Raw genomic sequence first — 24,159 nt, 5'->3', positions numbered from 1 at the left:
TGCCTCACAGAAGTTAAACATATCTGAGAGAAACATGAGGACAATCACAGTTTGACAAACTTGCTATTGGAATTTCATGCTCCCCAGCTCAAACAGGAATAGGCAACAAAACTATCAATTCTGTTCTTTAAAGACTGGAAGCAGAAACCCAAAAGACCAAGGGATAATCAGATACAAAAAAACATCTAATGAACTGAGGTAAAACTGAAGTAAAATCCTTATGTTTGTGTTCACTGTCCCACAGCTTGGAGAGGTTTTCATAGTTCAGTCTGGGTTTTGAGTGTCTCTGATGATGCAGAAAGAGCCACGAAGAGCCAAGCAGTAATGAAATAGCTATGAAGAGCCAAGCAGTAACAGCCATGCTGCTGATCAAAGTTCAGAACCTCCGCCTTACAGCTAACCAAGCACCTGGAGGAATCAGTGTGGAAAACACTGAGCATTTAAAGATAGCCTCAAGGAAGATTCAGACTTACGTCTTGTTGTGCAAATTAGTAAACAATGTAACCAAGAACAGAAGTAGTGGACACAACAATGTACTGGAAAAGACAACTTGGCTGTTGTGAGGGTAAGTCCTGCCTCATACAATAGCAGAATTTTTACAGTATGAAGGGGTACAACATGGCTGAAGGGCAGTTACAAGGGCTGAGATTCCAAAAAGCTTCCGCAAGTCCCTCGCATCTCTTGAGCAAACTAAGCAACCAAGAGATGAAATGGAAAGGTTTTGCATGAAGAAGTAGCTAAGAAACAGTCAGAAAGTGTCTCAGCAGGTAGTAACCACAGGGATCCTGCAGAAAATCTGCACTTTTGCAATTACCTCACATGTGGTTTGGGCAGTGAGATGATGAAGATCTGGCAATACAAAGTGATAGCAGACACTGCAGGTGAGGGCTTACCGCAAAACTAAAGCACTGTGATGTCTGAGAAGCAAATCAATGATTACAGACTAATATAAAAGCAAAGCCTGCATGCCTGTGGACACTGAAGAAATGCTGGCTTCCCACACAGAATCACAGGCTCTGGGCTAGTGAAATCTGCATCTATGGATTTACTTTAGATATTGATCAGCAAATAGTTACAAAAATAAGTGGAATTGTTGTGCACAGAAAAGACTTCCCAGTAAAGTGAACAAAGAGCTCAATGGCAAGTTCAAGTATGCAATGCCTCCCCTACAATCAAAATCTGCACAGCTCAGGCCTTTTCAGTCTGGAAAGGAGGCTGCTCAGAGCAAAAAGGAGAAATAAGATAAAGGTCTGCAAAACAAATGGCCTGGAGGAGTTGCATACAGATTATTATTCAGCATCTTGGGGGTTGGACTTGATGATCTCCTTGGGTCCCTTCCAACTCCTAATACCCTGTGATCTTGCCCAATATAAGATTGAAGAGTCAAAAGACACTAACTGAAGGCAAGTTCAAAAATGTCAGAAGAGACGACTCTGCAAAGTAGACCCAAACTCAGCTTGCCACAGGATGTTGCGTGCCCAAACGTTTACATGGGTTCCAGGGCAGACTGGAAATTCATTTAAGGGAATACACTGGAAGTGATTACATACAGAAACACAACTCAGGTAGCACAGAAACAGAGCAGAACTCCAGCAGAAGAAACGAGCAGTGTCATAATAAACTTAGTCCTCACCTCTGGAAACCTGCTCCCAAAGGCTTAGCTACCCATGATAAAATGCTTGCTGCTCAGCAATTAACAAGCCAGATGCTGGGAGGATGAAAGACACTTTACAGGCCTCTTTACATAAAACTCTCATTTCCAATCTGCTATCAGATATCTTCATCTAGGGACAGCTAATTAGACATTACCACCTATGGAAAATACATGGATTTTTAAACTGAGATCAGAGACTGATTTGTACAGGATCAAACAACCTATGCCTCGACTACTGCCTTCTGATCACAGCTAGGTCTAAGCGTTCAGAACAGTCTGCCACACCATAGCATCAAGACCAACACAAGCCCTATGCTTTACTGAGCTGTACAAATAAGCCAAGGACAGAATGCAAGTCCCATCAGCTCTGCCTTGGCCCTTCACCACACCATCCCGCAGTGAGGTACACAGTGTCATTACGATGACACACTCACATTCCACCAGCTTCCTCTGCCCGTGGGCCACTTGTCAGAGCAGATGCCAACCCTCCTTCCTCCCCTTTTTACTCTCCCCAGTTTTTAGGGCACAGGAGGACTGGAGTACCAGCAGCTATAGATCCTGACAAGTGGCCAATAGGCAACACCTGGGCAAAGTTTTCTTGACAGCTCTGCTGGTGTTTTCTGATCTGATCTCTCCCAGACGCTGCACAACTCTTTCAGTCATACCAGCACCAGCAAAGACAGCACACTAAAGACCTTCCAAGTGCAGATCTATCAAGGGCGAGTAACAACTCTGCCACTCCCTCCCATCATCCCATGTTCTGGGCATGGCCCCCAAGGAGAGACACACTTCGCACCTTGTGTAATCGCCACAGACATTAACACTATTCATTTCCTACAGAACGCAGCAGACTCAGCTGCTCGGCAGCAAAGGTTTCTGCATTTTTCAAGGCACCAGCAACATCCTCTGAAAAAAACATTCCTGTTGTCTTGCTATGTGCCCAAATTCTTAGCTGCTGCTTTCCATTCCATGTACATTTCACGTACACAAGCCATTGCAGATGTTCCCGTGACTCTCCAACATCCCATGCCAGATACAAGTTCCAGGATGACACTATTAAACCCAGATGAAAGAGCTACTTAATTGCTACTTGCCAAGGAGACGAGGTCATGCTTTGATAGCAGCCAAAGGAAGTTAGGTAGCAGGGAACCAGTATTGGTCAACTAATTGCACAAGTCACTGTAAGATTTAAAATGCTCAAATGAAAACTTCCAGGAATGGATGTTCCAAATTGACTTCCAAAAGAGTAATCTGCTACAAAAAGAAATTATCACTGCCTTGTGATGTGGAAGTGGTTCTGTAAGCTTGGCAGAATTTCCTCCCATGCAACTCTGACAAATGTTTCAGAATCCATCTGTCTCAGATGGCCTCCACATCCTTTCAATATGTAACAGGTCTTTTTAAAAATCCCTCTCTTTTTAGCAATTTGTGTTCTGATGCTTCACCAGGTAACAAACACCAAATTCTCTTTTCAAAAGAAATACGGAATCTCAGAATGGTCTGGGTTGGAAGGGACCTCCAGAGGTCATCCAGTCCAACTCCTGGGCAGTCAGCAAGGGCATCCTCCACTAGATCAGGTTGTCCAGAGCCCTGTTGAGCCTAACCTTGAATAACTCCAGGGATGGGACCCAAGCCACCCAAATGGTACAGAATATGGCAATGCAAATCATTCTGCGGCACCACAGTGAGTGTCTCGCACACTGCTAGGGCACAACTTGCTAACAGCTATACCTGTCAGGCCATCTGCTCCCATTTCATGTGTGTGTATAAATTAAAGCAATGTCATTAAATTTGTAGTAACCCCAAATGTCATGGTATTGTAATTTAGCTTGGTCCTACACTTCAAGCTCACTTTCCTATTACACAAGCCCACATTCCATTACATATGGAATTTGCCTGTGGCCCCCTAGGACAAACAGTCCTAATGAACCTCCAAAAACGACTCTGACTTAAGAATTCAGTTGAGTTTACTGAGGATGAATTCAAGCATAAGTTAGCTTTCCTTGTGGAGCTAGTCTAGGTATCCAATAACTGAACTTCATTCACATTATGAAAAAGTAGTATTTTCCAGAAAAAAGTGAAATGAACAACTGTGCAGCTTCCTGCATCTGGAGACACCATCTACGTCTGTTAATCCTCCACAAAGCAACACTACTTGTCAATGCTTTAGTCCTTTCTAAAGTCATCCTTCACTAATGAAAGGGTCACAGAATTGTAGGGGTTTGAAGGAACCTCCAGAGATCATCCAGTCCAACCTCCCTATCAGAGCAGGAGCACTCAGGGCAGGTCACTGAGGAACACATCCAAGCAGGTTTGGAATGTCTCCAGAGAAGGAGGCTCCACAACTTCTCTGCACAGCCTGCTCCAGGGCTCCAGCACCCTCACAGGGAAAAGGTTTTCCCTTCTGTTCCCGTGGCATCTCGTCTGCTCCAGCTTGCCTCCAGTGCCCCTTGTCCTGTCCTTGGCCATCCCCAAGCAGAGTCTGGCTGCATCTTGTCAACACTGCCCTGCACATTTTTAGCAGCAGCAGCAGCAATGAGAGCAGCCCTCAGGCTCCTCTGCTCCAAGCCCCAGCTCCCTCAGCCTAGCCTCACAGGAGATGTTACACTGCCTGACTCTGTCAAGCAGTTCCCTGAGGTCCTTCTTGAACTGAGGGGCCCAGAACTGGACAGGTGTGGCTTGAGCAGGGCAGAACAGAGGGACAGGAGAACCTCTCTTGACCTACTCCTCACAGCCCTTCTCATCCACCTCAGGATGCCATTGGCCTTCTAGCCCACAAGGGCACATTGCTGGCTCCTGGGCGTCTTGCTGTCCACCAGGATTCCCAGGTCCCTTTCCTCAGCGCTGCTCTGCAACAGGTCAGCCCCCAAGCTATACTGGTTCATGATGATTCTACCTGTGGATTTTCACTTCTGAACACTCTTGGCATAATAAGGTTGGGAAAGTTCTATCATTAACATTACCTGACAGTGATAGGAAATTCAGTTCCAGTAGGCTGAAGCTCTCATATTAGGATTTTATACAAGTTTTAAAAGAAACTACTCATAAAATTGAAGTTTTTCTCTATTATTGCTGAACCCAAAGAGCTTCAAGAACACACATCAAGAGTTTTAAATTCAAACTTAGAGAAAGTTAGATTGGAAACGCCCTCAAAGTCCAAACTTAGTGGAGGCACCCACCTCATCCACTGGGATGTACATAATCTCCAACTGCATTCCACAGAGCTTGTGCTCAGAGGACCTTGCCTATAGTTCTGTTAACAACTATGGTCTGGTTAGTGCATTTTTTTAAATTCATACTTCTGCTCCTTACCCTGGGACTAACTTATAAAATGGTTACAATTTTAATGAAAAGGCTTATTTAAATGAGCCCAGTGGAAAGAAGTTTCAGAACAGTGGGAGAGAACAGATATACACTACTATAACTCATATCTAGCAGTGCATTCACATACATGGCTTTTTAATATAGACACATAAAATCTGTTAACAGTATTTCACATTATTCTGAGATAAAATCCAAGAAATCAAACAAAAGAGAACTTGCATTCAGTAAAATAACTACAGAACTTCTAATAAAAACTCTCTACCAAGAACAAGTGACAGCTTTTGGCCAACAATTTGTTCCTCCCAAGCAGCAAGGTCCAAGAGACAAAATCCACCTTCTGTTATGCTTCAGTTCTACCCCACACAGGCAGCTGCCCCTTTTTTCCCATTTCCCGGTTACAGCCAGAAGGAACAAAAACCAGGAGAGTGAGGAAAACCAGAATTCAGGTTCCATCAGATGGCAGAAAGCTGTTTTTAAGCAAAGTGACTTAACCTTGTAAAGCACAACACGTTCCAAAAACAGCAACGCAAGGTTTCCAAAACTGCCTCCCCATCTCCCCTTACCAGAGCTCACCGCTCACAATTCCTCTTCGGCTTTGCTTTACACTTAACATGCTACACTACTCTAGCACAACCGCGGAAAACAAATCCGACGGCTTTTTAACAAACTAATTAACCGAAGATCACCAGATCCTCCTCAAGCATCTTAAGATGATTCCCTCCTCCCTTCCCCCCGGAATCTGTCACACCCAAGGAATAAAATCCGTCAGCAAGGCCTCACACCCAGGTCATTATTCCCCCTCTCACCAGCACTCAAACCTTCCCTGCTCTCTTCGCATTGATCTACCACCACAGCCGAGCCGTGGCCGGTGTCACTATCTCAGCAAAGGCAGAAGTGCCAGAACTGGCTGGGTGCAGAGGACAAGCGCTGGACACAGCTATGCGACAGCCCGCCCGGGAGGCGCGGGACTGGCCCCTCACCGGCGCCGCCGAGCGCTCGGCGGTCCCGGCTGCCGCAGCAGGGCCACGGAAGACGCTTAGCAGGGGCTGGCCGCGGGAGCGAGGCAGCGCCACGGCGGACCACCCGCAGCCCTCGCCTCATACGCCGGGCGAGGCGCGCCGGAGCCGCACCTGGCCTCGGCGAGGTACGGGACAGTCTGGGCCGCGCCGCCCGCCCCGCTGCAAGCAGAGAGGCAGGAGGCCTAGGCGAAAATTCCCTCGCCCGTGAGCTCTCAACGGCCAGAGGCACAACTCGAGCCAAGGCGGATGCCCCGACTACCAGGCGCCCCACCGACGGCCGGCCCGAAACGCCAGCTCCGGTCACGGCCACAAGAGCCTTCACACCTTCGCTCCCCTTCCCCCTCACTCACCCGCTGCTCATGGTACCGGGCTGGGACATGCCGCGAACGGAGGTGGAGCCACCGAAAGCTACAGCCACGGCCCCCCGCCCGGAGCCTGCGCCATTCAAACGGCGCCGCGCTGCATGCTGGGCCCGGCCGCGGCACGCCCCAGCGGCTGCGCCGCGCGGCCACACAGCGCCCTCTGCAGGCGCACTGCCGCCCGCCCGCCCGCCCGGGGCCGCGCCCTGCGCCGCTCCCGCCGCCGCTCCCGCCTCCGCTCCCGTCCCGCCCCGCCCCGCCCCGCCGCCGTGCTGCTCACGCTCCGCGGCCAGCGGGGCTGCTGGTCAGGGCGGGTTTGCGGTCTTCCTGCCGTGCAGGCTGCCGCAGCCCTCCCACCGTCCTGCTTCATCCCTGCCGCCTGGCAGCCTGTCCGCCGGTTTAAGCGTGCCCCGGAGCTGTCAGTGCCTGGTCTAACTGTATCACACCTGTGCCCGTCGGATCCAACTGCGTGTTGAGAAACGCTCCTCGTCCTCCGCACCCTCACCTCCCGGAACGGAGCCTCCTCAGGCCCAGTCCGGGCTGAGCCAGCCTGCTGGCTCCTCAGGTTGTGCCCAGCCGCACAGGCCTCGGTCCCTCACCCTGGGAAGGGGGGGGCAGCCCAGCTCTTAACGGCGGCTCAGCGTCACTGAGCTGCAGCTGTCGCTGCTGCCGTAATTACCCTTGAATAGACACATTCAATCAGGCATCTCCCAGCTCTCACTGCCCATCGTGTCTGCAGGCTACTCATGACGAAGTGTGTTTACGAGTTTGTGGTGCTCAAACTGGCTGAGAAACCTGCGCTGGCTCCAGATTACAGCTGAGGATGAATAGCTTTAGGATTCCCGAGGCATGGGTGTTCTCTCTGGTGTAACATGTCAGAACATATCTAAAGCTGGTGAGAAAACTGTCCTGCTTTACTGATAAATGGGAGGAAAGGTGAGATATAGTCTCTGTCTTCCCTTGCTTTGCTCCTGATTCACCTCATAAATTCTGGCTTGAATCATGTCGTTTTCTCATGCAACCCTTCAAGGCAGCAATGTGAAATAGAGGCTTAATTTGTCCCTGTAATAGACATGGGCATGGTGGCCTGGCTGAATGTTTTTTTAACTAGTGTACCTTAAGGTTCAGTTTCAAGGAACAACAATGGAGGCCTTTGCTAAGTGCATATTTTATTAAATATCTTACCTGGGCATGACAATTTCAGTTGTAACTTGGTAATTAAAGCATTTCCTCAGCCTCTGAACAGCTTGCAAGATGAACTGGCTTTAACCAGAGGCTGCATTACTACTTCTCATGACCTGCTTTTTCATCTTGAGATATCATCATACTCTTTACGCAAGGTGATCCATAAGATACCAGTTTATGGCACCAAACTGCTACAAAGAAGGCATCTGATAGCATTACAAATGAGTTGAAACACACAACTGAGTCCTCAGGTCAGACTACATTTCACCTCAGAAGTTTCTTAAGCATATCAGCCTTAAAAGTCACTGGAGTCTTTTCACCAGCATCATTTCCTGTGTGCGTAGTGGTTTGTTTATACGTGGCTGTCTCACTCACCTGAGCACTTCAGTCATGCACATCCAGGTATGTACAGGGCTATTAAAAATAATTTTCTTCAAGCTGTGTATGCAGGCAGAAAAAAAAAAAACCACTTTAGTAAAGGAAACAGTTTTGTTTTGTTTTTAAAAGACTGCGACAATTACCAGATGATGCACACCTGAAAACGCTTGGGCTTTCCAGAGCAGACCTGCCTCATGGTGTTTGTCAGGAGCACACAGGTAAAAGCCAGATGGACTTTAGAAGATTGCCAGCTAAATGCAGGTAAGTTGGACGCTGATGCTAGACAGTGTCGGAAATGGCTGAAGTTGTTCTTGTGCCATGTGATGTCATGTTTAGTTTTTTAAAGGGCAGACCAACTGGTTTGTTCAGTCAAGGCTGCCAAACAATAGTATTTTTTATTCCTGAGCCTGCTTATTAAATACTTTTTCTGAGAAGAAGCTGTTCAGCAAGTCCAGATAGGGGTCAAAGTTTATGATAGTAGTTTCTGTCAAGTGTCCAGTTCTGTGTTCAGAAGCACACAAGCTGTTCCCTGCCTACTTAGCAATGACAGCAGACCATCAAGCTGCAAATATTGACACCCTAGGGCTGAGGTGCAGGGATTTCCATTAAGAATTCCTGGTTCTTTTATCTATCTTCCTTTGATTCTGTTTCACATTGCTATCCAGAGCTGGAAAACCAGTCCTCTGAGATCCACATCCTTAGAGCTTTTCTAAATATCTTCCTTAGTCTATTTTCTTTCAACTTACTTTTTGCTACTATATTCTCTAAATTAAACCTCCAGAGTTCCTTGCAGTAACTGCAAGGCATTAAAAACTACTGTTCTTTTTGGACACTTCTGTTTTCAATTCCACATTCATTTTCATGGCTTTTTAATTGGTGGAAATTTGATCAGTAGGGGAAATGTCCAATGTTGGTGCTTCTGCACAGTGCTGATGGAGGAATATCAGTCCACCGCACTTTAGGACACTTAATGTCTTTAAATGTTTGTGTAAAGAAAAGGGTAAAATTGCTGACTTTAATCCTCTAGAGCCCCATTTGCTACCCTGATATAAACAGAGGACTTGGGCAGAAGAGCTACATTGGTCTTATTATTGAATCTGAAGAAAGAAAATGTCATTATTTAAATATTGCCAAAATTCAAACCTTGAACAATTGTAGCTGCAGTTCTCCTATAGAACAGTGGTGTATATTTAAGAAATAGACTTGTTACTTTTTTTTTTTCCTTTGCAAAGCCTAATGATGTGTTTTCAAGGAAAAGAGTCAACTATGAGAGATTGGAGTTTGTGAATTGACTTTACAGAATCCTAGAATGGTTTAGGTTAGAAGTGACCTCAAGATTATCTAGTTCCAACTCCTGCCATAGGCAGGGACACCTCCCACTAGAACAGGTTGCTCAAGGCCTCATCCAACCTCATCTTGAACACCTCCATGGAGGGAGCATCCACAACCTCCCTGGGAAACCTGTTCTAGTGTTTCAACACCCTCACTGTAAAGAATTTCTTCCTTACCTCTTGTCTAAATCTCCCCTCTTCCAGTTTATAACCCATTACCCCTCATCCTGTCATTACAAGACCTTGTAAATAGTCCCTCCCCAGCCCTCCTGTAGGCCCCTTCCAGATATTGTAAGGCTACTACAAGGTCTCCTCAAAGCCTTCTCTTCTCCAGGCTGAAGAGCCCCAACTCTTGTAGCCTGTCCTCATACCAGAGCTGTTCCAGCCCTCTGATCATCTTCGTGGCCCTCCTCTGGACCTGCTCCAACAGTTCGATGTCCTTCTTGTGTTGGGGGCTCCAGAATTGTACACAGTAATCCAGGTGGGGTCTGACGAGAGCAGAGTAAAAGGGGAGAATCGCCTTTCTTGTCCTGCTGGCAACACTTCTCTTCATGCTGCCCAGGACATGGTTAGCTATCGAGGCTGCATGCACCCACTGCTGGCTCACGTTGAGCTTTTCATCAACCTTAGAGCAATGCTTTTCATTACTCTTACTGTAACACACAGGATGTCTTTATGGAACACAGATGGGGCTGCTTTCAGTCCTTAGAAACAGCATAGTTGGAAGTTAATTCAGCAGGTGACCATAAATAAAACCAAGCAAGCACTTCTATGTATTGCATGGTGTTCTGTACCTGCCGTAATTGAAGCTGTGTGAAGCAGAAAGTGAGGAATGAATACCAAGACATCTAAGATAGCACCAAGGACCTGTGCTTACCCTTTCCCCTCTCTCAAGGGCAGATTTGTTCCGTTACTGTCATGATTCCCCTAAAAAATGAGTTCTTTGTGCACTGACAGGTTTGGACAGTCAGACCTCCCAGCTGGGTCAAAGAGTCTAGCTAGGTAAAGTAATTAGGCTGTAAGGAGATTTTGTAAGATCACAGTATAGAATCTGAATCATGGCTTTCTGCAGAAGTGAAAGAATAGAGATCAAACATGTGCAGATCAAACGCACAGCATCGTGAACACATGTACATATGAACAAGGACCCATGAGCTCCTGCTTTTTGTGTGCTCACATTTCCAGGATTTGTATTTGTATTTAACACAATTGCATTTTAAAAGAGCTTTTGTGACTGAGTCTGGGTATACACAGGCTGAGGAATTGTTTGCTTTGCAGGCATCTTGAGGACTACTTGATGTTTGCTGTCATCTTCACAAATCTAACAGTACTTTCTCTGGCAATTCATGTGGAAAATGGAGATTTTGGTAGGGGTTTTGGATGCAACACAGAGCTCTGATCTATAAAAATTAAAAGCTTAAATGTGCAGCAAAGCAAAGCAGTTATATAGGTGCAAAGAAATTGTAAGGATAGGATGGGTAAGTTGACTGAAACAATGTGAAGTTACTTTTGCGAACTGATTAAGGCATTCTGACTGTGCAGGGTTACACTGATTCTGGGATTTATTTCTGCAGAAGGGAGTCACAGCTTAATATTTTCTGAGTTTTTAATCTGTCCTTTAATTTCCTTGTTATGATGCCCCCAACCTTTTTTTCCCAGGCTCCATCTCTCCCAGTCAGCCTGCCTGTGCTCTCTGGCATTCCTGATGGTTTATTGCAGTAAACCTTTCCTTCCAGTTGCTGCACAAGTAGCACTATCCCAATTTATACTGTTATTTGATCAGCCTGGCTTCTTTCTTCATTCCTCCTTAGGCAGAGTTTAAATTCAACAGAGTGTTGCCATTTATGGATCTCCTACTAGATCTGCTTTGTAAATGTCTGGGCTGTGTAGTGGCTGGGGGTATTTGAGGGGGTGGTAGTTACTTCAAGATTATTAGCTGTTTAATCTTTAGCCTGGAGGCTGGAGACAGGATGGCTCAGGCAGTTGGTAATGGGATAAAGCTTTTCACCTCTGAATTGCCAGTTCTGGGGCAGATTAGTTGGAACAGAGTATTTACACCATCTGGTGTCTGGTCAGTGACCCATATGAGAGAAATCAGTAACCACCCTGCCACTGCTGAACAACTTTGCCGTTAGACAAACCCCAGCAAACCCACTGTGAGAATGAGTGTGACACAAGTAGCTCCATGTGAACAGGAGGACTGGAAAGGTCAGGCCTCAGCACACTGGAGGGCAGCACAGGAAATTTGCTGGTGTAGGCTGTCAGGGGAGGCTGTTCCACTGGGAATATTCAGTTTATAGAAAGCTAGCTGTTTAAAAGGCAAACAACTGCTATTTCTTAGCTGGAAATGAGAGCAGCTTAGTTGGCTAAGTAACTTGATTTTTCTGTGGTGCAGAAAAGCAGCACATGCTCCAGAATCCTGCCAGTCTTCAAAATCCAAGTGACCCTCAATAATATTTCTGCTTGCCATGTGATGGCAATACTTTGCATGGGTCAGAATTCAGCTGGAGGAGATGCTCTAGTCAAAGGTGTCAAGTTTTTGCCCTTACTGCAAGCTGGGACAGGTTAGCTCAGGCTGACTTGATGAATAGTTAAGTTACGAATCTGTATGCCAAGGTGGAATTGTTTGTAACAGAGCAGCTCTGAGCACTGCATCCATTTTCTCTCTCAGGAAGAAAGGTGTATGTGCAGAATGTGGTTTCTTGGGGGTGTCATTACAGAGCCTGTGACTGAGCCGTGTCTTCACTTCTGTCATCTTCTAAGGCAGTTTGCTATCTGAATAGCAATGGCTACTGAAGGCAGTAAATACACACACACAAAAAAAACCCTGCTGTAATGTTATAAAAAACACTGTATTAGAAATTATTAGTTGTAACTATAATATTCTACTTCAATAAGGAAATCATAAACCAGTACTGACCACTTCATGGCTTTATTTAATGCTCCTGAAGCAAAGCTATGTTTAAGATGATAATTTTGTAAGGAACTAAATACTTAGGCCTTGATAGAACATTTTAACCAGATGAACCAAGAGTTTAGGATCTGCTTTTCTGGGCTGCTGACACTGGTTTTGTTCGAATTCGACTGACAGTTATCAGGCTTTCAGACCCTCTGTTAATTGCACGAGGAGACGCTAACGCAGCCTGCGTTCGCCGCATAAAAAGGATCCAGCGCTAATGAATTAAGAGTTGGTTTTGAACGTTGTTTTGTCCTGCTTTCCTGCGCTGACCAGGAGGTGGTGCCCACACACCGATCTGGCTTGGCCCCGGGGCCTGTGCTGGGCCGGCGGCGCAGGGGCAGCAGTGCCCGGGGCCGGCTCAGCTCCCGGCGCGCTGGCGGTTAGTGCAGGCGGCCGCGCAGGGTGCTGCGGTTGAACGCAGTGGTGCGGGTTCAGCTGAGGTCGTGCGTGGCTTTGCAAAGACGAAGCGCAAGAAACTTACGTTTGGAAAGGCTGTGCTTTGGTCCTTTGCTCTCGCTTGGCTTACTTTCTGCTTTGAATCCTCTGCTCTGTGCCTTTGTGCATCTGCATGGTTAACAATTTCCTCTTGATTTGATTATCTTCCTTCTGCCTGCTCTCCTCTTATCGTTTCGTTCTTACTCTCCTGGCCTTTCAGGTGTGCTTACTGACGTGCCCAGATTCTGATTTTTTTAAAAGATAATAATTGGGAAAAAAAAATGTCATGAAGCTCTGCTGAAGTAACTCGGATGAAAGCTGCTATCGATTTGTAGAGCTTCATCTCTTCACACGGCTTTGCTGGAATGGATATTCTCTTGCAGTTGTGAATGGCTGCTTTGTTTGAAACAAACAAACCCTTTTATTAATTTTATTTTTAGTGTAGTGTGCCTGTGCCTATCTCGTGGTTATTTTATCTTTTGGCAGCTTCTACCTCATAAGCTGTGGTTCACGCAGGCATCCTAACTCTTAAATTGTTTTTCTCACCCACAATATTTGAGACCCACAACATTTGAGACAAATGTAGTGAGCTTATTCTCGCAAGGGCAGTAGACTTTTAAAAGAAGGAAGCTTTCCAGGTGCTGGGAAGTGTTGTAACTCAAGGTTGGGATAAGCTAAAAGCTGGAATTCCCTTTCCTTCTGTGTGGCAAAAATCTAAATATTCTAACAGGAGGTGGGAGCTTACTTCTGGTTTGTGTATTGGGGTTTCACTGCCCTAGCGGTTACAGGCTACGTAATGACTTCTGGGATGCAGAGATTGGCTGGGATGTCTCACCTCAGATATGTGCTTGTTCTGTTAGGTCTTTAATCTTGGGAACATGCAGACCTTTTCTTTAAAAAAAATCCCAATCCCTGCAGATTCAGTTACTGAGCAGCAAACAAACACAGCAACATCATATTGCCTTCACTGACAACTACTTTATTGAATAATTCTTGTTTCAGGGCCCTTGCTGAGTGTAACAGATGTTTGTGCTGCCACCTATACCTGCATTCTCTTCAATTTAATTTATTTATTTCTCCCTTTAATCCTTCCATGTCCTTAAATCTGTTAGTTCAGCCTAATCCTTCAAATCCTATAATTACTCAAACAAAGCATTTCAACCTTTTGGCCTTCCTGGACTCTTGCCTATTGCCTCTGTCACGTAGGTCTCTCTTGATTAATGGTGTTTGCTGCTGCACTTGCTTTCCTAGGATACTGATGAAAAATGTCATTTATAGCAATGTCACACTATTGCCATGAATACTGCCAAAATTGCAGGGGCTGCTTTCTGCCGTGAGAACAATTGCTCCTTTTGGGCAGGATTTACAGCTGTCTTTGAGGTAGTCACAAATAACAGAAATGCAAAGCCCAGATGTTTATTTCTAGTAACTATTTGCAAGTGTGCATAATTTCACATAGTGTGTAGGGTGTATAACCAGTTTAATTCAGGCATCTGTCGTGGAGGGGATTTCTCTATTCCTCCCCTGTTAGGGGGAGGTGAGAAATTAATTTGAGGCGGTTTTGATTTTTTATAAAATTATTTATTAAAATTAATATTTACAAATTTGTAACACCCCCAACCACTATGAAATCCAGGTTCGTGTTGCAAAGTTATGAAAATAGCTTGGGATATATTTACAGGGATTGATTATTAAATGAAAATATCAAATTATTAACAATTATAGACAGTGAGAAATTCCCTTAGGCTTAATGCCTCTTAACAACTCCAGTGTTTGCCCAGCAAGGGCTGAAACTGTGTGTGCTCTTCAGATAGAGACAACTTATATTACAAGGGGATTAAAGCTTGTTTAGGTGTGTTTCTCTTAGGTATTAATCATTAATCACCCTCCCGGGATTCAGTTACAGCGGGTGCCCAGTGTTTGGGGTCCTGATGTAGCTGGAGATCTGTCCTGGCTTGCAAGGGGAATTGATAAGGTGTTCCCAGTCTCTGGGTTAAAGAGAATTTTCTCTAACCTCTCCTGAGGTGATCTTTGCCTCGATGCTGCTTCTTCTTCTGGAAGCCATGTGTCCAGGGATGATCAGCTGGCAGGATTCCAGGTGCAGGAGAAGGATTTGTCCGTGTAGCTTCTGACACGGTCTCACAGCTAGCAGGCTGTGTTTGCAGGTTTGCAGACCATCTGGAAAGGGGTCTGCTGGGCCTGGATCTTTCCAGACTTCCAGAACAGCTGATAAGCAGGGTCTATGCCATGCTTCAGGGAGACGAGCTCCGTAGATAAATCAAGATAGCTCTAGGCTTAGGCAGGGGGTTCTCGGATCCCCATATATGTATGAAGTGCAGGCATGAATGTGCTTTGCTTCTCAAAGGATTCACAGATAGCTTGACTGTGCCTTGAGATCAGTGCATGAGGTCTGAGCCTCTGTAATGCTTGCAAGTGAGTAAGGCCTGATCCTTTGTCTAGGCCATGCAAGCTGGTCAGGGCAGCAGGATGCTGCTGTGGATCAGAGCTGAGTCTGCATGCTCTAAGCTTCTGAACGGTTTGAATGGTCTGGACCGTCTGACCACGTGGAGCTGCTGTGCACCCCTCTTTATAGGCTCTGAGCTGAGATTCGTGGCTCATCTGGACATATAAAATGACCAATCAGGCTGACCATAAGCCAAACCTTACCCCAATAGACAGTAGAGACATGCCTGGACCCTCACAATAGGGGATTACCTGCCCGGACCTCAGGGGCACATGGGCTAGGTGTTTGCTGCCTCGTGGGTCCTGGCAGAAGAACATGTCCAGGCATGTAGAGGCATAGAGAGGCCTCAGTTTTGGGGCTGCTGCCCCTCCACCACACATCTAAGAAGACAGCACTTTGTGATACCATTCCCCTTGTCCTGTCTCTGGACACCCTGATGAAAAGTCCCTCTGCAGCCTTCCTGCAGGATCCCTTCAGCTACTGGCAGGCAGCAATAAGGTCCCCCTGGAGCCTTCTCTCTATGCTGAACACCTCCAGCTCCCTCAGCCTGTCCTCACAGCAGAGGTGCTCCAGTCCTTGGATCACTTTTGTGGCCTCCTCTGGACTTGCTCTAGCAGCTCTGTGTCATCGTTATGCTGGGGACAACCAGAATACAATAGAAGCAAACTGGCCTGAAGGAATTAGATCTGTGGTTCAGAATGTTGTGTGAATGAGAATGCTGAAATAAATGTCATGGTTCTTACTGGGAAAAAATACTGAAATCCTCTCTGTGTTAGGGGAAAATTCTAGGCTGTTGTGAATATCTGGTGTAGTGATGGAGATTTATGTATTTGAGGGTATGGATAGTCAGAAAACTCCCCAGATATATGTTCTGTGTGTACATCACAGATTTACCTCATGGACGCTGAGTGATTCTCTTCTCATGTACATCACCTTAAACTGCCTCAACGAACTGGAGAAGCATTTATGAAAGTAAGCTAGAATAACTTTTAGGCACAGATTTATGGCCTTACTTTTTCCAAACTGTCTTTGAGGGAGGCTTTGCCTAAGAAAATAGGAGCTCTCTTTAAAAGGCTCTGCTGGAAACAACAGAATGTCTGGAACTGTTTTCTTCCTACAATTTATTGGGTGAGTACTTTTTCTGTACTGAAGTTGCCAAACATAAGCTATTGAAAATTAAAGGTTTGCAAAGCACCTGTTGTTTTTTATACTTTCCTTTTTAAAATGTATTTGGAATAACCAGGCAGAATCCTAAATTCACTTTCCCACCCTGTCCACAGAAGGGCATAATTGTATGTCCTGGAAGGGGGAGCAAACATGGTCAGAGATAGGATGTGGGAGAAAAGAAAATTCCAAGAAAGACACATTAAAAGACCAGAACTAGGCAATAAGAGCTTGGATTTCCTCCCAGTGAAGCCAATGAGAGCAGAGCTGTCTAATGAAAAGGCTTACTAATTAATGAAGAGCACTGAGCACAACACAATGCTCAGCATACATTTCTTGCATTTCTAAGCTGAGTGAGAAAGTTAAACTTTGAAGCAGCAATTAAAATGCAGGTGCTGTGTCAGAATGTGTAGGTAGAGATAATACAGATTTAGAGACCAAGCTAATGTTGTGTGGAAAATGGAGACCTGAGGGAAACACAACTTTGGTGCCTGTGAATCCAGCAAGCAAATGTTTGTATCAGCACAGCAGTGGAGGTCACCTCTGCAGGATGTTCCTTGGACAAACACCACAATATGTGAGAAATGAGAACTGGCTTTCAGTTAGACTGAAAGTAAAATATTTCAAATCCTGGTAATTGAAGGGGTAAGATTGTAATTGGTAGGAATGTGAAAATGTGCCACCATTTTAATACTGCTGCCAGAACTGTTCTTTTCCTCTTCCCCTCCACATTTGCCACTGCTGATAAAAATACCCTGGATTTACTGAAATGATCCCATATTGCTGGACTGCTTGACTGTAAGAGAACTTCTGGTGACTGCAGTAGCTCTGAGCTTTCCGTTGCCTGCATTAAATTGTTCCACAATTGAATGGTCTGGGTGCTCATCCAGTCCAACTCCCCTGCAGGCAGCAGGGACATCCTCTACTACACCAGGTTGCTCAGACCCTTGTCCAGCCTGACCTATCTCCAGGAATGGAGCCTTAACTACCTCCCTGGGCAACCTGTTGCAGTGTTCCAGGACCCTCATGGTGCAGAATTTGTTCCTCACGTCCGATCTCAATCTGCTCTGCTCTCATTTCAAACCACTGCCCTCATCCTGCCCCTGCAGGCCTTTGCAAACAGTCCCCCTGCAGCCTGCTTATAGTCCCTTTCAGATATTGGAGGGCTGCTATTAGATCTGCTTGGAGCCTTCTCTTCTCTGGGCTGCACAATCCCAGTTCCCTCAGCCTGTCCTCATAGCAGCCCCTGATCATTTTCTTTGTGGCCTCTCTGGACACTCTCCGTCAGGTCCATATCCTTCCTGTGTTGAGGGCTCCGTAGGTGGACACAGTGCTCCAGATGAGGTCTCAGCAGAGCAGAGCAGAGGGGCAGGAACCCCTCTCTCTGTCTCTGACTGTGGTGCTTTGGATGCAGCCCAGGCTGCCATTGGGCTTCTGAGCTGCAAGCTCACACTTGCTCACCTGTGAGAAGAAGCTGTAAGTGAATTAAATCAGTTTAAGGACCAGCTATACTTGTTCCCAATGAGTAATATTGACTCCCTGCAGCTTTTTCAGTCATAATCATAGCAGATGTTATGCACAAGGGACATGAGAAGTCTGTCATAACTAAAGCAACAAGGCACCATCCTAAGTTCTTCATTCTGGAGCAGCTTCCTGCTGCTAATAATGAATGAGCTCATTCTGTGAGCAGTAAGTTCTGGGCTATTTTCCTCTTTGCACTAAATGCTATGCCATCCATAGACCCTTAATGTCCCAAATGCCCTACAGCTTAGACTTGTAAAGAACCTAGCTTTGTGTTCGTAGCCCTTTCTTGTTGGTTAGCATGGGGGAGATGATAATACCATGACAGCTACCATCTCATTGTCTTTCTTTAAGCCTGCCAGGACAAAGCAGTGGTAATTCTTCGGGGAGTTGTGCTCTGAGCAGTCTAAACCTCTACACAATTTCTGCAGATGTTGGCTATGACTTGATGAGTGTTTCAGCACTTTTCTTAATGGTAAGGAGGTATTCAATTGTGTGTTTAGTGACTTAAATCTGGCTCCATTTTTATCCTTTCTGAGGCTGTTTACTGTATCTGTATTTTGCAATGTTTCCTTTTCTGGCTGCAGTTTTTCCAAGAGAACAAGGTGAGGAAATGTCATTGCAGCTGCAGTACTGTGATCCTATATCCTAGCAATCACATCTTATAACCCTCTCTTCTCTTGTGCCTCTACTGTCTGTTTCTCTCTTCCTCTAAAGTATAGAGTTCTGTTCCGAGCCCAGATTACCTCAGCCATGTCCAAAGAAAGCAGGTTATAACTAATTTTGATGACACTTTGCTTTTAAGGCTGTTGTTCTGCCTCACTCCACATGGTGTCTTCATGGACTGCAAATCCTTACGAATGATTCCCAAGCCAGTTCCCTTTGACTCCAGCCTTTCCTTCGTTCTGTGCTCTGCACACACATATTAACACAGGAGTCGTGCCTGAGCCACTTGTGAATTTGGCAATGGAAAGCTGCTCACTTTGAGGGGTATTTTTATTCTGCATAGGCTGACCTATAAATTAATAATTTTTAATTGCTTTAAGGATTGTGAGGAGAAGCTGATTTTATTATTGAAGGCTTTGAAGGGATTTGTCTTTCCCTTCCAAGTACATACATTTAAGGAGTATTTTTCAATAGGCTGCTGCAGATGAGCTTTCTGAGAAAGTTCAGGTACTGGGTGAAGAGTTCCCCTGGAAGAAAGGTTGGAGTAGTGGAGGTTTTCAGCCTGGAGAGGAGAAGGCTTGGGAAGCTTCAATCAAAGTCTCTGGTACCTCCAAGGGTAGCAGTGGTGGGGGAGCAGGTGCTTTCTTCCCAGGTATGCACATTAACAGGACAAGAGGCAGCAGGCAAAACCCGCTTCAGAGGAAGTTATTCTGGAAATAGAGAAGATTTTCTTCACTGTAAGAACAACTAAATCCTGGAATTGGTTGCTCAGAGAAGCGGTGGAATGTTCCTCACAGGAATTACTCAAGCCTTGGCTTGGCAGAGCCCTGCATAAACTAAATTCCTGCTTTCAGATGAAGTTTAGACTAGATCATCTCAAAAGCCACCTTTCCACCTGGACTATTCTATGCTTGCATACTTCCCCTTCTTACCTAGCTTGGGAACTGAAATAATCTGTCACTAGGGAGAAAAATCAAATATTCTTTTTCGTGTGCTGGTGAATTACTGTGCTAAGAACCCAAAGGCAGTGGTGTGGAAAGACAGGCATGCAGAAGGGCTTGAGACACACAAAGCCAGCATGATATAGAAAAAGGCACCCAGTCAGGCAAAGTCATTCAGAGGCTCCTTCTCCTATTTGGTGACAACATCAGCTGCAGTGAATGTCTTAGTTACTGAGACTGTGGTAGGATAGGAATAAGCTTCTCAGGCACTTGCTCAGACTTCCAAAGCCAGAGCAGTCACTCCTCTCAGTGGTGATGTGGACAGTGGCAGAGTGCACAGGTCAGCTGTTCTACTGAGACAACTCTGTCTTCCCATCTGACCTTATAATTCTGCACTGCCTTTATTTAGTATAAAGAATCATAGAAGACTACAAAGCATGAAGCATCAAACTGTGAGTTAAAGGGAAGTGGATACATTTACAAAATGAGATCACAGCAAATTGCCGAGGATACTAAAATACTTAGAAGTCTCCTCTAAAACTGCTCAGCTGTAACAAGAAAAGAGAAATTGCAGGATCTGTTCTAGAATGAGGAAGCCCAGAAGGAAATGTGGTTATTTAGGAAGTATTCTGGCACTTGCAAGGTGTTGTTCCCTGTTTACACCAATGTTCCTGCTTTTTCTGTTAAGCATACGTTGATATTTAAAATACAGATGAAAAAGACAAGGGCCAAAGCACAGAATTTCCCTCCTTGCCCTCACCTGAACTCCCACACCTTTCTGGTAGTTTTCTCACCCTGTCAGTCTTACATTCCTTCCTGTGTGGAATCATGGCATAGCTCCATCAGGAAGGGAGGACATGGTAGTGTCTGAGAGAGGAGGCAGACCTCTGAGTCAAAGCCTGTAAATATTCTTATTAACCTTGTAAATAGTTTTATTAACAATAAAACATAAATTAACTTACATGTGACAGCAACTTTTAAGGAGGGAGAGAGCTCTCTCTTCAGGTCTTTGTCAGGCTGAAAAACTAGCTCCTAAGGAAAATGTTCCAGTTTCTTTAGGGAAAGAAGTCCACACTGATGCAATATTTTTCCCCATGCTTCCTACTTTCCAGGTGTTTGTGAGACAAACTCACAGCAAATGAAATACTAATCTTGGTCATGAAGATGTTAACTCCCACCGAGAGCTTGAATAAAACACTGGCCTCAGGGAAATGACAGACAAAGCTTCCACTGCTATCGTTCAGTGGCAGATCAGGCTTTCCTGCGTGGCATCTTTCATCTTGTGTTTTAGAAGCAGTCATCACCTGGTGCAGAAGTCTGTGTAGATGCCTCTGGTCTCTTCTTTCGTAGATTTAGATATTCTGTGTCAGTGTAAAGCTCTCCTAAAATCTTGTTTGGTAATTTACCATTTTTTATTCTCATATATTTTCTTTATCAGGAGCAGACTCCTGTCCCAACTGCTTCAATTGCAGTTCTTGAAAATCTCTCATGTGATTTAGATGTCCTGTCTCTAGACACCCTGATGAAAAGTACCTCTGCAGCCTTCCTGCAGGATCCCTTCAAGTACTGAAAGGCAGCTGTAAGGTCCCCCTGGAGTCTTCTCCAGGCTGAACACCCACAGCTCCCTCAGCCTGTCCTCACGGCAGAGGTGCTCCAGCCCTTGGATCACCTTTGTGGCCTCCTCTGGACTCATTTCAACAACTCTGTGTCCTTCTTCTGCTGAGGACACCAGAGCTGGACCAAATACTTGATATTTAATTTAAAGATTTCTAGTTATCTTTTTCTCTTCCATCTTCTTTGCTGCTCTTCTGTTTCTTTTCTGCTGACTTGTTCTGAGATGTTGTTACTCTGCAAAACAGAAACACATATCTTCAATGCCACGAAGGGCACACAACACTGTAAACTTTGGTTAAATTCTGCAGCTTTGCTGCAAAATCCTTAAGGTATGTGTCTGTGCAAAACAGAAATCACAGCAATATTAAAGTCTTTTTTGCATTACGTTTTCTTTGGAAATGGAGTCATAAACACTGCTGTTAAACTTGGCTGTTTGAACACATTAATTCACTCGGGGTTTCATTTGGATTCCACAATGCCCAGACAGTTTTGTTTCAATGACAATGCAAATTGCTTCTGGGCTTGTTTTGTCTATCAAGTCGCTGGTTCTTTTCAGTGAGGTTTTGTAGGTGGAACAGATCCTAGTGACTTGCCTCAGAATGCTCAGCTGCTTTTTTAAAGCTAAAACTGTACAACCCTCCTGAAGCAGACTTGGATGTCAGAGACTTTTCCAGCAGAGGCAGGTCAAAGTAACAAAGGAGACTTTCTTCAGAGAAGTTAAAGACTCTTTTCCTGCTCTGCTTTCATTTGCACCCTGCCTGAAATTCTAGGAATCTCACCTGCCCAGCTCCTGCCTCTGTCGTAAGCAAGCCCCCATGGCTACAATCAGCATGGGTTTGATAAATCTGTTTCATAATGAGCTGTGTTGTGAAGTAGCAAACATTTCTGTTATGAACATAATGAACTTCTCTGCCAAAGCCACCAAGAAAAGACACACACAGGGAAAATGCCAACACTTCTGACCCCATTCAGTTGCTTACAACTGATATTCCTCCCAGGGTTTATAGGGATATTTGGACTTCAACTCCTTAAATAGACCTTAGGGGAAAGAGGAAGCTGTGAGGACTCTCCAGTTGGATTTTCTACTGTAGTTTTCATTTCCCCAATTTGTACCTGCATGTAGGTCCATAGATGGCAAGGAACTGAGACACTGTTTCTTTGCTCTGAGGTACACTCAGGTTTTGATTTTCCTTAGGCAAGGGCTGTTTTCCTTCCCTGCATGTTTCTTTCTGGTTGTGTGAAACACAGCAAAAGAAAGAGCACCTTTAACATCTAGCTTAGATTTTTCATTCATACTAAATGGCTGTCACCATGAGCTATGGTGTCAGGCCAATGCCAGCCACAAATCCAGGCTGGCTGCAGAGTGGGTTGAGAGCAGCTCTGAAGAAAGAGGCTTGGGGGTGTTGGGTGCTGAGAAGCTCCCCAGGAGCCAGCAGTGCTCTCATGCAGCCCACAAGGTAGCTGTGTGCTGGGCTGCTGCCAAAAGAGTGGATTCTGCCCCTTGACTCTGCTGTGCTCAGAACCCACTTCCAATTCTGCCTCCAGTGCTGGTGTCTCCAGCAGAAGGACACAGAGCTGCTGGAGTGAGTCCAGAGGAGGCCACAAAGAAGATCCAAGGGCTGGAGCATCTCTGCTGTGAGGACAGGCTGAGGGAGCTGTGGGTGTTCAGCCTGGAGAAAAGAAGACTCCAGGGGGACCTTAGAGCTGCCTGCCAATAGCTGAAGGGATCCTCCAGGAAGACTGCAAAGGGACTTCTTGGCATCAGTGTCTAGAGATAGGACAAGAGGAAATGGTTTGAAGCTGAGGCAGAGCAAGGATAGGCTGGAGCTGAGGAAGAAGTTCTTCAGTCCATGGGTGGTGAGACTTTGGAACAGCCTGCCTATGGAGGCTGTGGCTGCCTCCTGCTTGGGGGTGTTGAAGGCCAGGTTGGATGAGGCCTTGAGCAGCTGAGTCTAGCTGAGAGGTGTCCCTGCCCATGCTGGAGACATTGGAGGTGATGAGCTCTGAGGGTCCCTTCCAACCTGAGCCATTCTAGGATTCTGTGATTCTTTGTTTAAGACCCCTTAACCTCATTTTTTTCAAGTGAAGTCAGCTTGTGTTTCATCTCTGAGGCTGCAGAACAATGAAATCCTTCCTACTGGGTGTACATCTCTGTAATCTACCTAGGAGTTGGTGTGTCTATGTGGTATGTGCTGTTCTCCAGATGATTTGGTAACTTACTGAAATGTGCTAGCTTGTCACAGGAAGAGGAAGGCAGAACTGTGTTATTAAACTGAGGAAAGATGTCTTTGTACAGACATTGCAAGAGCTGCCCAAACAGATTTTGAGCAGAACTACACCTTACAATTGTCAAGCACACAAGATTTGTCTTCTTACAATCATAGAGCCCTAGAATGGGTCAGGTTGGAAGTGTCCTCAGAGCTCATCTCCTCCCATCTCCCCACCAATGGCAAGGACACCTCTCACCTAGACTCAGCTGCTCAAGACATGGCCTTGAATTCTTGCCTTATTCCATTGCCTTTAAAATAATCTCTTCAGCTGTCACACACAGAGTTAATACAGGCAGCTTCTGGAGACTGCATCTTCACAGCTGATGTTTCGCTATGGGAGCCTTTCACCAAGACTCTGTATTTATGGTGTGGGTAAGGGGAAAGTTGTGCCAAGCAGAGCTCTTAGCATGTTCCCAAATGCTCTGTATGATTTTTATGACTTTGGAAATCATTCCCTTTTCAAAATTCCTGAGGGACAAGGACTGCAGAGGTCTTAGTTTATTTTTATAACACCTGCCCTTTGAACAGTTCTGAAGGAAACTCTTGCTTATCAGCACAAACAGTATTCTAAGGACTGGTCTATCTTTCCCCAGGCTTTAAGCACCATGATTATCCAATTTATGGGCAAAGACGTTGTGTGTATCACTGACAGCCTCATTTACTGAAACATTTCAGACAGCACCAAAACATCTCCTGTGAGCAGCAGCTCCCATCTGTACAGGATGAGTCATCTCAGCCTGCTGCAATGGTAAACAAGAAGGAATTGTACTGAGAGCACAGATGCCTTCCTGCTACTGTTCACTTCAACACTGATGTACAACAGGGTGGAGCAGCCACAGATTGCCAAAGCTCTTCAGTTCCTGGGCTTCTGGTTC

At 45.5% G+C, this 24,159-nt stretch overlaps 1 protein-coding gene and 1 long non-coding RNA gene across 3 annotated transcripts in view; one reads left to right on the top strand and one right to left on the bottom strand.

Moving 5' to 3' along the window:
• The window catches only part of KATNBL1 (katanin regulatory subunit B1 like 1), an 18,591-nt gene extending 11,640 nt beyond the window's left edge, over positions 1 to 6,951 (bottom strand). The window contains exon 1 of one of the 2 annotated variants that reach the window (XM_064147669.1): positions 6,803 to 6,951. The gene's annotated coding sequence lies outside the window, so the exon portion shown is untranslated. Of the gene's footprint in view, positions 1 to 6,347; positions 6,449 to 6,802 lie in introns of those variants that run through there. The other variant, XM_064147659.1, reaches the window with a different exon arrangement.
• LOC135177549 (uncharacterized) lies at positions 6,637 to 24,159 on the top strand. Its single transcript, XR_010303093.1, has 3 exons — positions 6,637 to 7,943; positions 8,049 to 8,180; positions 23,878 to 24,159. It is a non-coding gene; the product is annotated as an uncharacterized LOC135177549 (long non-coding RNA).

Source organism: Pogoniulus pusillus, chromosome 1 (assembly GCF_015220805.1).
Source record: "Pogoniulus pusillus isolate bPogPus1 chromosome 1, bPogPus1.pri, whole genome shotgun sequence".
In the NCBI taxonomy this organism is placed as follows: Eukaryota; Metazoa; Chordata; class Aves; order Piciformes; family Lybiidae; genus Pogoniulus; species Pogoniulus pusillus.
Note: the sequence above shows the minus strand (reverse complement) of the source record. Positions and strands in the feature narration are given on the sequence as shown.